Here is a 14,382-nt window from a genome sequence, read left to right on the forward strand (position 1 = left end):
TGCCAGACCCGAATGATTGGGCATTGTATTCACATTGTTGTAAAACATAATTAAGGATGCTTTTAAACGTTTGTTCTTATATGTACAAATCGATTGATGCAACTATATTCAAAGCATATATTCAAAGGTTACTAGTTGCAGGGCAAAATGTATGATATAATACTTGTAGAATGAGCACTGATACACCATTGTTCATGTAGTATATATTATACATCTATACAACACAACGTTACACATCTTAGAGCGTCGAGTGGATCAACATTAAATATTGTCAGGAATACGAAAATTATTGCGAAAATGTAAACAGCAGACTGTGAACTTAACTGATTAAATACAAAAAAAAGAGCCATGACTTGAATACAATTTGACATCCATAGCACACTTAAATGATTATATCGAAATATATTGGCTGTTCGGGTGGACACATACCGATGGCATGACAGCTTTATATTTGAACTGCCTGGAACATATACTATCGTCACCATACCAGGATCATTTGTGACTTCTATAACTATTTATTAATGTAGGTTTTCTATTCAACTGCATTCATTACATTCCCAGGATGTAACCAAATAAAACATCATGTTCACTGAAAATATTGTCTTGCAGGGTCTTGCATCTCCATGAATTGTGCATCATGTAAAGCAACTCTTATCGTATTACTAGCTTATAAGTCGAGTCATACTGCAAGCAATAAAGATCCTGATTTGCCGTAGCATAATGGTCTTGTAGATCAATGTATATGATGTTTGTTCGACAGAATAACTCTTTGAGACTACACAGACCTGCAGATATGATGCAATGCTGATTGACCCGACTTATAAGGGATTATAGTTTATATAAATGTCTTTTTTCCACATTCTACCCAAGTGCATATGTCTTCTTCATTCTTTATCTTAGCATATATAAAGTGTCGTTGGTTTCCTACTCTAAGCAATAATAGAAAGGACGAATACATGCAAATATTTGTTATCAATGCCAACGGTGTTGAAAACATTTAGCTATACTACACGCTCATGAATGAAAATATTTTACATACATACATATATACACACACACACACACACACACACACACACACACACACACACACACACATACATACATACATGCATACATACATACATACATACACACACATACCTACATTCCTACCTACCTTTAAAAAAAAAATATTGTTTATAAATTTTGAAATTGATATTTTCCGGGGACGGGGGCGCCAGAATCTAACCATGCCTAGGGCGCCAGATTGTCTGGCCGGGTCTGGCGCCGGCCCTGCGTGCATACATACATACATACATACACATACCTACATTCCTACCTACCTACATCTATACCTATATACATACATACATACATACATACATACATACATACCTACCTACCTACCTTCCTACCTACCTACCTATGTACCTATCTGCATACACACACACACATACACACACATACATACATACATACATACATACATACATACATACATACATACATACATACATACATACATACATACATACATACATACATACAAACATACATGCATACACACATACATACATACATACATACATACATACATACATACATACATACATACACACACACACACATACCTACATTCCTACCTATGTTTAATACAATTATTGTTTATAAATTTTGAAATTGATATTTTCCGGGTGGGTGTGCCAGAATCTAACCATGCCTAGGGCGCCAGATTGTCTGGCCGGGTCTGGCGCCGGCCCTGCGTGCATACATACATACATACATACATACATACATACATACATACATATATACATACATACATACATAGCTACATTCCTACCTACCTACCTACATCTATACCTATATACATACATACCTACCTACCTACCTTCCTACCTACCTACCTACATACACACACACATACACACACACATACATACATACATACATACATACATACATACATACATACATACATACATACATACATACACACACATACCTACATTCCTACCTATGTTTAAAAAATTATTGTTTATAAATTTTGAAATTGATATTTTCGGGGGGGGGGGCGCCAGAATCTAACCATGCCTAGGGCGTTAGATTGTCTGGCCGGGTCTGGCGCTGACCCTGCATGCATTCATACATACATACATACATACATACATACATACATACATACATACATACATACATACACATACCTACATTCCTACCTACCTACCTACCTACCTACCTACCTACATCCATACCTACATACATACCTACCTACGTACCTACATACACACACACATACATACATACATACATACATACATACATACATACATACATACATACATACATGCATGCATGCATACATACATACTTACACATACCTACATTCCTTCCTACCTACCTACATCTATACCTACATACATACATACCTACCTACCTACCTACCTTCCTACCTACCTACCTACGTACCTATCTACATGCACACACACACACATACACACATGCATACATACATACATACATACATACATACATACATACATACATACATACATACATATACATACCTACATTCCTACCTACCTACCTACCTACCTACATCCATACCTACATTCCTACCTACCTACCTACCTACCTACCTTCCTACCTACCTACCTTCCTACATACACACACACACACATACATACATACATACATACATACATACATACATACATACACACACATACCTACATTCCTACCTATGTTTAAAAAAATATTGTTTATCAATTTTGAAATTGATATTTTCCGGGGGGGGGCGCCAGAATCTAACCATGCTTAGGGCGTTAGATTATCTGGCCGGGTCTGGCGCTGGCCCTGCGTGCATACATACATACATACATACATACATACATACATACATACATACATACATACATACATTCATACATACATACATACATACATTCATACATACATGCATGCATACATACATACATACATACATACATACATACATACATACATACATACATACATACATACATACATACATACATGCATACATATATACATACACACATACATGCTGGTATTGCCAGTATTCTTCCTATAGAATAAGATAACAGTAGTACCAACTTCACCACCTTCTTCAGTATAACTAGTGATTGCGGATTTCACTAATAAAGGACAGAAGTACTAAATAATGATTTTCAACGTCTGCGTTAAAGTAACTGACAGAAAAGCATCCGATAGCTTTAGTTCAACCTATTTAAAAATGACCTAAATTTCTACCCTTCTATATATTATAGTCAATTCAACACCTGCAGCTGGAGTACGACTCGGTCGTGGTACAAAATAAATATAATAAGATATGTTGATATCAAGTCCACAGCTTTTGTTTTTATTATTATAAATGGAAACCATCCATTATCCTTTTGATAGCCATCTATATCTCTTAGAACAGATATATTACTCAATGATTGCCAAAGCAAACGAAACTTCATTCATTCCACAATAAAATATGTTGAATATCTTATCCATAATAAAGACAAAAAGAAAAATGTGAATAGACAAACATTTTTCTTTGATATATTTTCTTTGAATGAGAATCACAGGGAAATTTCAATTTTCTTTTCTTGTCATTCTGTACGCACTGAATTCCCCTCTTTTATTTATTTACTGCCACTGGCTTCTTGAATTTCTTGATGAGTAATAATTCGCTCTGTTTATGTTTCTGAAGAACGCTGTTCGTTCTCTTCCGGATCGTTCTATTTCCATGGACACTTTGACCACCAATGTCTTTCCTTTCTGGCAATGTTAACAAGTGTCTTGTTCTTTGTGTCTCTTTTATGACTACCCTTTCCTTGCCTGCACAAAGCACAAAGAATTTTTAAACATTAGAGATTTAACAATAGCCATTTACTTAATTGGACAACGAAATACTCCAGTCTATAAAGTGGATGGCACAAATGGATGTGTGATAGAAGGAATTTTGTAATTGCCTGAGCCACAACGAGCTACAACGAGTGACTTAAGAAGACGACCTGTATGATATCAACATTTATTCTCAATCGAAGAATCCTTAAAGTGGGCAAATGTCGACCGCACGAAGGCAAGGTGCGCTGGAAGGTATATCCTTCCAGTCATAATTCTAGGAATACAGCATCACAATTAATGGACTAAAATACGAAATTGAAGTTACTTTGATATCATCAATCACATTGGCTACCTCTCCTTCTAAGAGTTTAAGAGTTTATCTCTTCTATTCACAGTCATTGTGTGTGTGTGTGTGTGTGTGTGTGTGTGTGTGTGTGTGTGTGGTGAGGTTGGAAAATGTGTCGTATGTGGCCGGATGACCGTACACGACCTAAATCCAGTTTAGATCAGATCATACATTCTTGCTAGATTGATGAGCGGACCAAGCCCCATTCTCTTACTACAATGTTTCAAACACTGAGTCTTTCAAAATACAATATTGATGCCAGGCATATTCCTCGGTTAACCTAAACCTTTTCTAAAACTCAATATAAGTATTAAAATCTAGCTATCTGCACCGGTGCACTCAGGAGCCTAGCAGGGAACCATCTCACAAACTATCACGAGAGGAACTACGTCTGAGATATATGACAAGAATCTAAATCCACAAGTCGCACCGTGTCAGGACTGTTGTCAAGAGATGCAATAAGCCCTTTAGGCATAAAAAGGTCCCGAACCATCCGGGAGATCCATGAGAAACTAAGAGAACTGAAGATCCCTAATGTTGAGGCGAAAAAGATTATATATATTGAGGAGAGAACTTGAGAAACCGTTATAAATAATGGTCAAAATTCTTACGGAGATTTCGACTCCATACACAATGATATCCTGGTTTGGTTCCCCGCCAAAGGGAAAGAGACTGCAAATATAAACTCTTACAGCACATCATTTTTGAAATCAAAAATAAAAATATTGTGATGTTAGTTTAAAACACCAAAATACATAAACATAAGCAAATAATAGGATAAACAAATAAAATGACATATTGGACAGGTCTTTACTCTGGGGGAGCTCGGCCACAGGAGAGGTGATTGGGGGATGGCTCCCAGGTGTCAGGTACGGCAAACGCATCTAATCCTACCTCTAGGTGCAGAAGAAATCTTCACAACATCTACGATTGACTTGAATGGGCAAACATCAACAAATGTAAACATAATCAAGGTCATAATTAGAAACATACCATAAACAACACAAAAACTTTAACATAAACAACGAGTCTTTTAAGGATATGAGACGCTTATCCATCGGAGAAGGGAGTGGATACCGGCTCACCGAGAGGGTCTTATTTGTATAGCTAATAATTAAAGCTATCTGTGCAAAACTCATGGAAATCTAAATTTTTCTTCTCTTGTCCCCATTAAATTGTATTTTTAGTTCTGGGCTTTTGGTCACATGCCTGGCGCCATAATGCTCAAAAACTGTTCATTCATCGTCACCTTGTTCTCTTCGTATGTTTAGATTTTACTAGTAACACTTATTTTCTGGTTCAGTATTAGCTTATTCAACCTCATAATGTTAACTGTAGCAGTGTTTAGCGAATGTAACATGATATATTGTATTTATTATGTCAGTCAAATCCACCAGACATACACTGTAATTCGTTTATCTGTCTTTGTATAAAGCCTGTATTAACATTCATGCTTTTCTGTTATCACTGTTATGTCATTCCTTATCTGCGACCTTTAGTGTTAGATCCTTTTGTATTACGTCTATCATTCTCACGCTAAAACCACTTACTTTAAGCTAATTGCCATTAGCTGAGACATTTACCTGTGCTAGAGGGCACTTGATAAGACAAAGCATATTACTACCAATAAATGCCAAACGTATACATATGCCAAGCATATACAACGGTCTTCGTGACATTTGGCAGCGCGTATTACACCGATAAATGGCGTCTTTAAAGGGTTTTGAATGTGACGTTACCACAAATATTATCTGTGAAATGATAATACCCGGCCATGGTAAAATGTTTAGACTTTACGTAGTTAAGTCCATACAGTTTACCTATTTTCCTTTGCATAATAAGTGTGGGTGGAACTTAAGGTAAATAGTGAGCTGTTAAAATCGTCCTGAATAAAATTCATTTTGAATGGCGAATAAAAAGAGACACCAAATTAACTAAACTTGAGAAAAATAAATCTAAAATCTCTTTATTTTAAACAATTTTATATTTGATGTTTAATGTACAGAACATATGGCAAAATATCTGATCAGTGGATCTAGAATGACAATGCATTACGCATATTATTCTTAGGTGTTACATAGGTAATGTATAAATCAAACGACAACTCAATTTTACAAACTTCTTCCTTACTTGCTAGTGATATGTGTACACTTTTCCCACATTTAAAATAAGGATAATATGTTTTATACACTATGACCTTCTTGGTTGCACTCTGGTGTACTCTTTTCGTCTAAACATGCAGCATGCTAATTTGAACGGATCAAAATTGAATTGTCTTGGAAACCAATGCCTCAGAGCTAGTACGATAGAACGACAGGCAGGCGACAATACATAAAGCCATTTTCTCAAAACCGAAGATTACTATGAATTGTATAGATCAGTTGATAAAACTATTCAGGAGGAAATAGTGAATTAAATCTATATTGAAAAACAAAACAATTAAACGTATGCAAGTCAATAGATAATTATTTCTCTCGGCATGTTTGATTGGTAGTTGAAGTACGAAACTAGTTTGTGATTGAATAATACCTGTTCTAGGTGTCTACTCGTAAATTTGGTCAACGTACAACTCTGATATTCCCAAAGTATAGCTAATTCCTAATTTGAACGGAGGTAAGCATTGTACTTTCTTGATTCTAGGCAATGGTCAAATCAACATTAGATTTACATTGAATAAATATGATCCGGTTTAAGGGAGAACGGGCAGAAAGAAAAGTAATTTAGATCTTTAAAGTTTTTTTCTCCTGATATACAAATTATCCAGCAATATTTCCAATTAACAACATAAACTAGCCTATGAACTAAACTTCTTTCTTTTTCAATAAAAATCCTTTTTCTCTCTTTTCAATATATTTTTGCCTATACAATCAAACGTCTATTTTTTAAAATAATAATAGAAAACAACACAATTTGTAGTTTGAAATGAGATTAGGCTTTTACATATTAGAGTATCATTGAAATGACGCTGGAGAACTTGACAATGCAAAGTATATTAATCAAGTAAAAATATCGCCAATGCATTTATTACTAAAGCTACTATCATCAGCACCACTATTAATACCACTATCATCACCAATACTAATGCTGTTACTGCGAACAAAACACACTTCGCAAAATGTAAAACATTAGATGAATATTAATCGTCTTTGGTGCCATGCGTCAACACAATGAGGTCAAAATTTCGTCTAAATGCCTCTAACGTCTTAACTGGAAGGAGAGGCAAAGTTCTCTTGGAAATATCCACTTGTGACATCCAATAGTCCGAGGGAGTGGCTTAAGCAGCCAGGCGGGGTAGTGTTTCTTATAGATGACCGCGGATGCCTGTGGTAGCAACGAAGAGTGGGTGAAGGTGACGGATCAACCTTTACTTTGCCTAGTAAACTATTAGCCCTTCAAACAACTACGAGAACTCTTTCCCCGTCTATAGCCAAATGTAGAGCAAAATGGGATCTGCATCTGAGGTAGCTCCCATATACTGTCGACACTTGAGAGAATCTTCCTGTACTCTGAGACTGAGAGTTTCGGTCCAAAGTCAGGAGTTTGAAGAAGGTTAACTTCGTTTGTCACCTTATCAAAGGACCTGAATGTTTTCTTCTTCGTCGCTTTATTTGATGGGTTAGTGGACGTATGGTACCAAAAGGAGGGAAGAGGCGTCGTCTCACCCTTTTTTGTGATGATCGCAATACAGTCTACTAAAACTGACAGGAGGTTTTCGTCTAACTCTCTTTGCTAGGGAGGCTTGACTTAGCATCACCCTTTTTCTCTGATGATGAGGAGAAATACGGGTAGGGGAAACATTGTCTCATGTGTAGCGAAGGAACTTGCTATAGGGCAGATTCTGTTAGAGGACAAAGACACTCCTCAACCGTTCTTGAGAGCCATTGTTGAAGAAGACAGGTGTCGCCACCTCCTTTTACTTTCACATTATAAGCAAATTATATCCTGCTATGAGGGAAGGTCCCGATGTCGATGACGGCATGTATGAAATGGACAATTCATTTCCTTGTAAAAATACTTCCTCACACCTCGCTTAGATTAAGAGAGGTCGGATCTGCAAATCTGCGTGGCTGTCAGTACCTAAGTGGATTCAACGGTAGCCTTGAGCGAGTGGAGTCTCGACCCGATCCCTGTCTTTGTGCCCAAATAGGATGTAATGACCAGTGACCGACACCATCACATTGGTTCCCACCGACTGGTAACCTGTGACCGTTCGGTTACCTGTCACCTGATAATGTCACATCAGGCGAATCTAATCTGTAGAAGGAACTTACCGTAAGCTTTATAAAGCTAGCTTGCAGTCCCGCTTACATGGTATCTCAATCCGCCTCTGGCCATCACTGGTTTACGGGCTCTGAGATAGTCTCCAATTCCCGCACGTGCTTGAGGGCTTACCAGACTCACTCTCTAGTCTTGTATTACCTCATTTGGGAGGACACTTGACCTAACATTAACTGGGTCGGAATATTCGTTGGGCCTTATACCAATGTATATACACAGAAAATAGAGTAGTGACCTTGAATACTAAAAATTTAGGTTTATTTTCCTGACATCCGTGTCATCCATATTGATTATAGCACGAGGAGGAATGTATACTTCTCCTCTTCCTACCTAAATGTGCCTCTTCTTTCTGCTAGGCCCCAATCCCCATATAAACATGCGGGACTATGACTCTCATTTGCCTAAGCATTTTAACATACATAAGCGGAATAAAACTGTGAAAATAAATACTAATAATCAAACCTTATGAAAAGCCAGAAGCCAAAAGCGACGTATTTACCTAACACGCCACGTACTGTAAAAAAAAACAGTGTCAGACCTGTGGTCAGAATTTATTTTAAAAAATCAGGAATAATGAACATTAATTAGACATATTTCAAAATGTTCTTTCTAACAAAAGTCTCGGAAATTATTCAATATCTAGACAAAGTTAATTTGACATATGTTTAATATACATAGATGATGAATTAAACTCCTTGCTAATATCTAACACTATACTAAAGAAGAAATTATTTAAACTCTTTGTTATGTTTGCAAAGTAATTACGACTTTGCCATTAATAGTAAGAAACTTACTACATGATTTGTATGAAAATATATGGTCTTTCAGATTAAATTCGTTTTGTTTTATGATTCTTGAATAGCTTCGTCTAGAAAGTCTCCTTTCACATCGCTAATGTATAAGATATCTTTATCCCAAAACGTCTATCAATAGGCCAATTATCTTTCCATTTCCATGTTGTGCTTTCCCATGCTTGTCATGTCTGTTATGCGTTGATGTTAAGATGCTCTAATTTATTTAATTCTCCGAATCTGATCTAATTCTAAGATTTTTGTATGTTAATCAATTACGTAAAATAACAAAATCGTTGAAGGATAATCATACATCATTTGCATCATCATGAATCTTAATTATGTCATAAGGAAGTTGAATTAAATCCTCCTTAATCTTTGTTTATGAAAGATTTTGAAATCGCGATATTTAAAATTTATATGGGTGTTTTGCTTAATTCTGCATATTTTCCTAACTAACATACATATTCTGGTCACTAATCCCAATCGAAATAAATCCATAATCAACATCAATGTGCATTCCAGATCAGTTAACGTGATCTTACCATGAAATTCTTAAATACTAAGCAGAGATTGAAAATCTTTCAAATTTCCTAATGTAGAGAGAATATGGTCGAAATAACAATTTTAAAGATTCCTATTGAAAGTAAATACCAGCTAATGCACTTATATCTAGTGTATCCAAGAAACACCGACATGTATCCCAAATAGTATATCTTACTATGACAATTAGAGATTCTCATAACATAAAAATATTGAGATATTCCGAGATATTATCTTATACTATAATAGGTATAAACTTTCATACGATTAAAATATCGAGTTGTATCCAAACAATTTGTATCATACAATTTAAACAATGAGGCTTCCTATCGATGCGCTTAAAGTTTGCATCTGTTCATATTATGCCTTAAAAACCAAAAGATAATAAAATGGTGAACAAATATCTTAATTTTGTTTTCTCAAAAATTAAGCTCTCCACATATATTCCAATATGGCCGCTTAAAGGTATATATCACAATGTCAATAGTCAGTTCTGTATTAGGGTACAATATGGCAGAGAAGGCTACTGCATATGCCGAAATAAAAACTCTTATTATTGCAGCCAAGAATCCCACATCCCACAGCTGTTGAAAGAACATATAAATTGTGAGACTATTAAACTTTTGAGAGATATTGGGTACAATCTTCTGAATAAAAAGGATTGAAACAATACAGAAAGTTCTGAAACACATACACAGATGCACACCAATGTTAAAAAGATACAACTTAACCTTCATCAATAATAAAAGGATAAAAAATAATACATTTTACTGTAGATTGAATATATAAGACATACAATATGTTGGAACAAATGCTGGCTTTAGAAATAAATGAATTGTGTACCAGAAACAACGCGAGATCAAATCATGACAACTATTCCACTAAAGATGGACACTCGATCAATTCCTTTGACATGCATCACACTCAGATAAAAAAGCAGACAAAAACAATTATCATAAATAAAAATATTGGCTATCAAAACTCTCAAGTCCAAGAATTCTGTATTCAAACTACCATATATCGTTTCGTTTATATCATTTAGTTATTCTCACCCTTATCGAATGAGATAAAGGTTTACTCAATCTAACAGTGCTGTATTTAATCTACCACGTATTAGTTTCTTTTCTATTAGCTTACTTAGTCTCAACCACCCCAATGACAAAACTATCTTCCCGATTATACCCCACATATCTTGCATTATGGATTTAAAATAGTCTGGCTGTGGGGCAACAGCTGGTGTCATTATATAACTTGTATGCTTTTACTTTGCATTCGATGTAATTTTATGGATATAGGCATGACAAAACTTCTTTTGCATCAATTTCAAAGTGAAATTTTCTACTTCTCTTAATGAAGGAAAAAAGTGATTTCACAACTGAAATCGGGATTTATGTATATTAAATATAGCGTGAATGAAACAGGTAATATATGCTTCATATGACATGGATATTTTGATCTGATGTCATGAACATCATGAAAGTTTAGTTCCATGACAACACGTATACTGCACATATTATTAGAAGGTGTATGTTCGGAACTATATCTAGGAATTAACATTTTAGTGCCTAATTAGTAAAACGTAAACACTTTTCATGAATTTGGAACAAGACTGCATCATTAGGTTTTGGTCACAGAAATGTAGTAGGTCCATATTCAAACAAATGTAATGTGCTTTCCCTCCTTTTCTTCGCTTTATGAATAATAACATTTTCATGGGATTACTACAATCTACAATCGTGTTATTTTCAGAGGATCATACAGATTTTTGTACGTATACTCAGCATGCCCGGGAGGCGTGAAACAATTATTAGATTATCGAACCATATTTTCTTCTCATGATAGAATATATTATTGTCAAGCAGAACTGAAAACTATTCGCTGCAAAGTGAAAGTTTGTTCCACGCACAAAGCCTTAATCTACAAGCATTTGAGACTACAGTATTGGATTTATCGCTAAAGTTTTCCAATCATTTACTCTGCAATGTTTGTTACCATCTGTCTATAATTTGTTTTATCTAATCATACACTAAAATAAATAGATAAATATATTGCTAATTATATCAGAACTGAATAAATTCATATGAATTTTTTGACATGCCCAATTTGACATGAAATATTTTCTCACTTTGTATGGATGGGTCATGATGCTTCTTGTTTGGTGCCAAAATAACTATGAATGATTTTGGAAACGTTATATCCCAATCTCATCTTATTTTTAAAAATTCTTTGTATATTCTAGTGTTTTAATTTCATTAAGATATCCCTTCCATGGCATAAATATTGGCGTGATGAGAACATCTGAAGGGATAATTATACATGTACTATATGTGTATCTGCCTTGTGCTGTGTAGGGATATCATGATTATTCCGCACATGATAGGATATGAAGGAGATGAATGAGGCATAACTGCCAAATAATGTGAAAATCCTGGGAACCATTATCATATATACATGTTTGTTGAGTCGAGGTTTGAACCCAACGAGGCTTAGGTTTGACGTCAAAGATGCGCATCATAGACAATAGGAAACCGGAGGCCCTTCCAAGTACATTACGTGAGCTTGTGGCTGTAAGAAAAGTGGAAATGAGCTGGAGGTTTTTCAAAGACGTAGTGACACACAGAACCGACTTGGAATTAAGGCAAAATATTGAGAGTGTATTTAGTTTAGAAGTGACACCGTTCAGAAGAACTCAATAAAAAATATTATAGTTTGTGGAAAATAAATTAGTGGCAAAATCTAACGTTGACCTGTGATGTGACAAACATATAGAAAGGGTCATAACTATAAGCCTATATAACTTGATGCAGGGCCATAACATGCAGTATGTAACATACATTTAACACAGAAACTAACCCATGCCAACCCAGGTTAAAGTTTGGACAACTAGGAACTGGAAGAATTGCTTATTAAATCATACTTAAAAATAATTAAAATATGATCATTCCTTTCTTGAAATTAAGGGTATCTAAGTTCTTGCTAAAAAATGAAGTATTATAGCAAGTACGTTCCAGCTAGAATATGAGAAACCTAATTTGTAGAAGCCATTAAAGTAATAAAGAAATACAACGTTTTAAAAGCCATCATAGATCTTGATGAGAAAAAGCTTCTCTGAATGTATGGTTCATATTAATCGCAAGACCGTTCATATTATAAGGCTATTCTATGGCACGCAAAATATATACAGATTTATGCGCTGAAGATAATTTATTTTTAGAAATTGTCAATAGACTGTCAATGACCAGTCAAACAATATGTTAACACTAATATATTCAGGAGCTAGTAATATGCCGCAGTCATTAAAGGGCCATACTTATTTGTGAGAGCAGGTCTTTGCAATAGTCATCTTAGACCACCTAAATATGATCCGAAACAGCCAAATACAAAGCCGAAAGTGAAAATATTTTGAATGTCCTGTAAATCTAATCATATCGTGCAAGTATAAAAATTTATATCAATATATTTTCATGTCTTTTTACATTCTGTTAACAATTTATTTTGATAATTGCCTTAGGTAACAATGTGCATAAAAGAAGAACTGTTGTATAATCCCAGTACTATGTTTTCAATTATGTTAATACAGATATTCGTTTAAATTTGAATTTGTCTGCCTCGGAATGTTTGCTGAACTGCGAAAGGTCAAACATGTTGATGAATTTAAAATATAACCAGGTCATATAGTCATGACTATTTTGGAGCTTAATTTATGAAACCAATACTCAGCCTTCTAAAGGCAAACTAGTAGTGCTCACATCCTATTCTGTTGTTGAAAGTTTTCCTATTGTCATAACATTTGCACATTAAGGCTAAACTTTTGTAATTTTCAAATTAAACCTTCCTTGTACATTTTGTGACACTCAAGTATAACATGTAAATGACAGAGTGCTCACAAGATAAAAGGATGCTAATTCTAAGTTGGTCAAGGACAATAACTCCGTACCAAGTTGCTAAAATCTACTCATTCTTCAGCTGCTCTAAGGGCGAATTGAACTAAATCATTATGGAAACGTTAGTTGAAACCAATCATAAGATGTGAATGCAACATTCCTCCCAAGATGGTAAGGATATCTTCCCTGAGTTGACCAAGGGTTATGACTCTCTGCACCTATCTGTCCATTAGTTGAATCTTGTATGCGCTATTTATATATATTTTTAGAACACTATGATCAGATGACCGAACATCACAAACCTAATCAATATCAAGTTGATATAAAGTCACGTTTCGTTGAAATTTAACCATGATATAGAAACCAGAGTGTTCACAGGCTAGGACATCAGCCATAAATATGCTGAATTATAAATGGCCTGTACTATATTAGATATGTATCAAATATAATCATTCTCGATTATACCTTATACTAAACCTAGATACAAGAAGACAGGTGGTAATCCTACTTGATAATCCAGGATTTGCATTGCAAAGTATGAAACAATTATGGGAGATCAAATCTGTCTTATATGAAGGAAAAACAACGGGTATAATCACTACATACAATATTCATGATCATCACTAGTTTTAGTCCTATTTGTCTGTAGGCATGACAAATATAAAGAATTCTTATGAAAAACAATACAAGATCTAATCGC

This window comes from Sinohyriopsis cumingii, chromosome 9 (genome assembly GCF_028554795.1).
Source record: "Sinohyriopsis cumingii isolate HCF-2022 chromosome 9, ASM2855479v2, whole genome shotgun sequence".
Taxonomy (NCBI): domain Eukaryota; kingdom Metazoa; phylum Mollusca; class Bivalvia; order Unionida; family Unionidae; genus Sinohyriopsis; species Sinohyriopsis cumingii.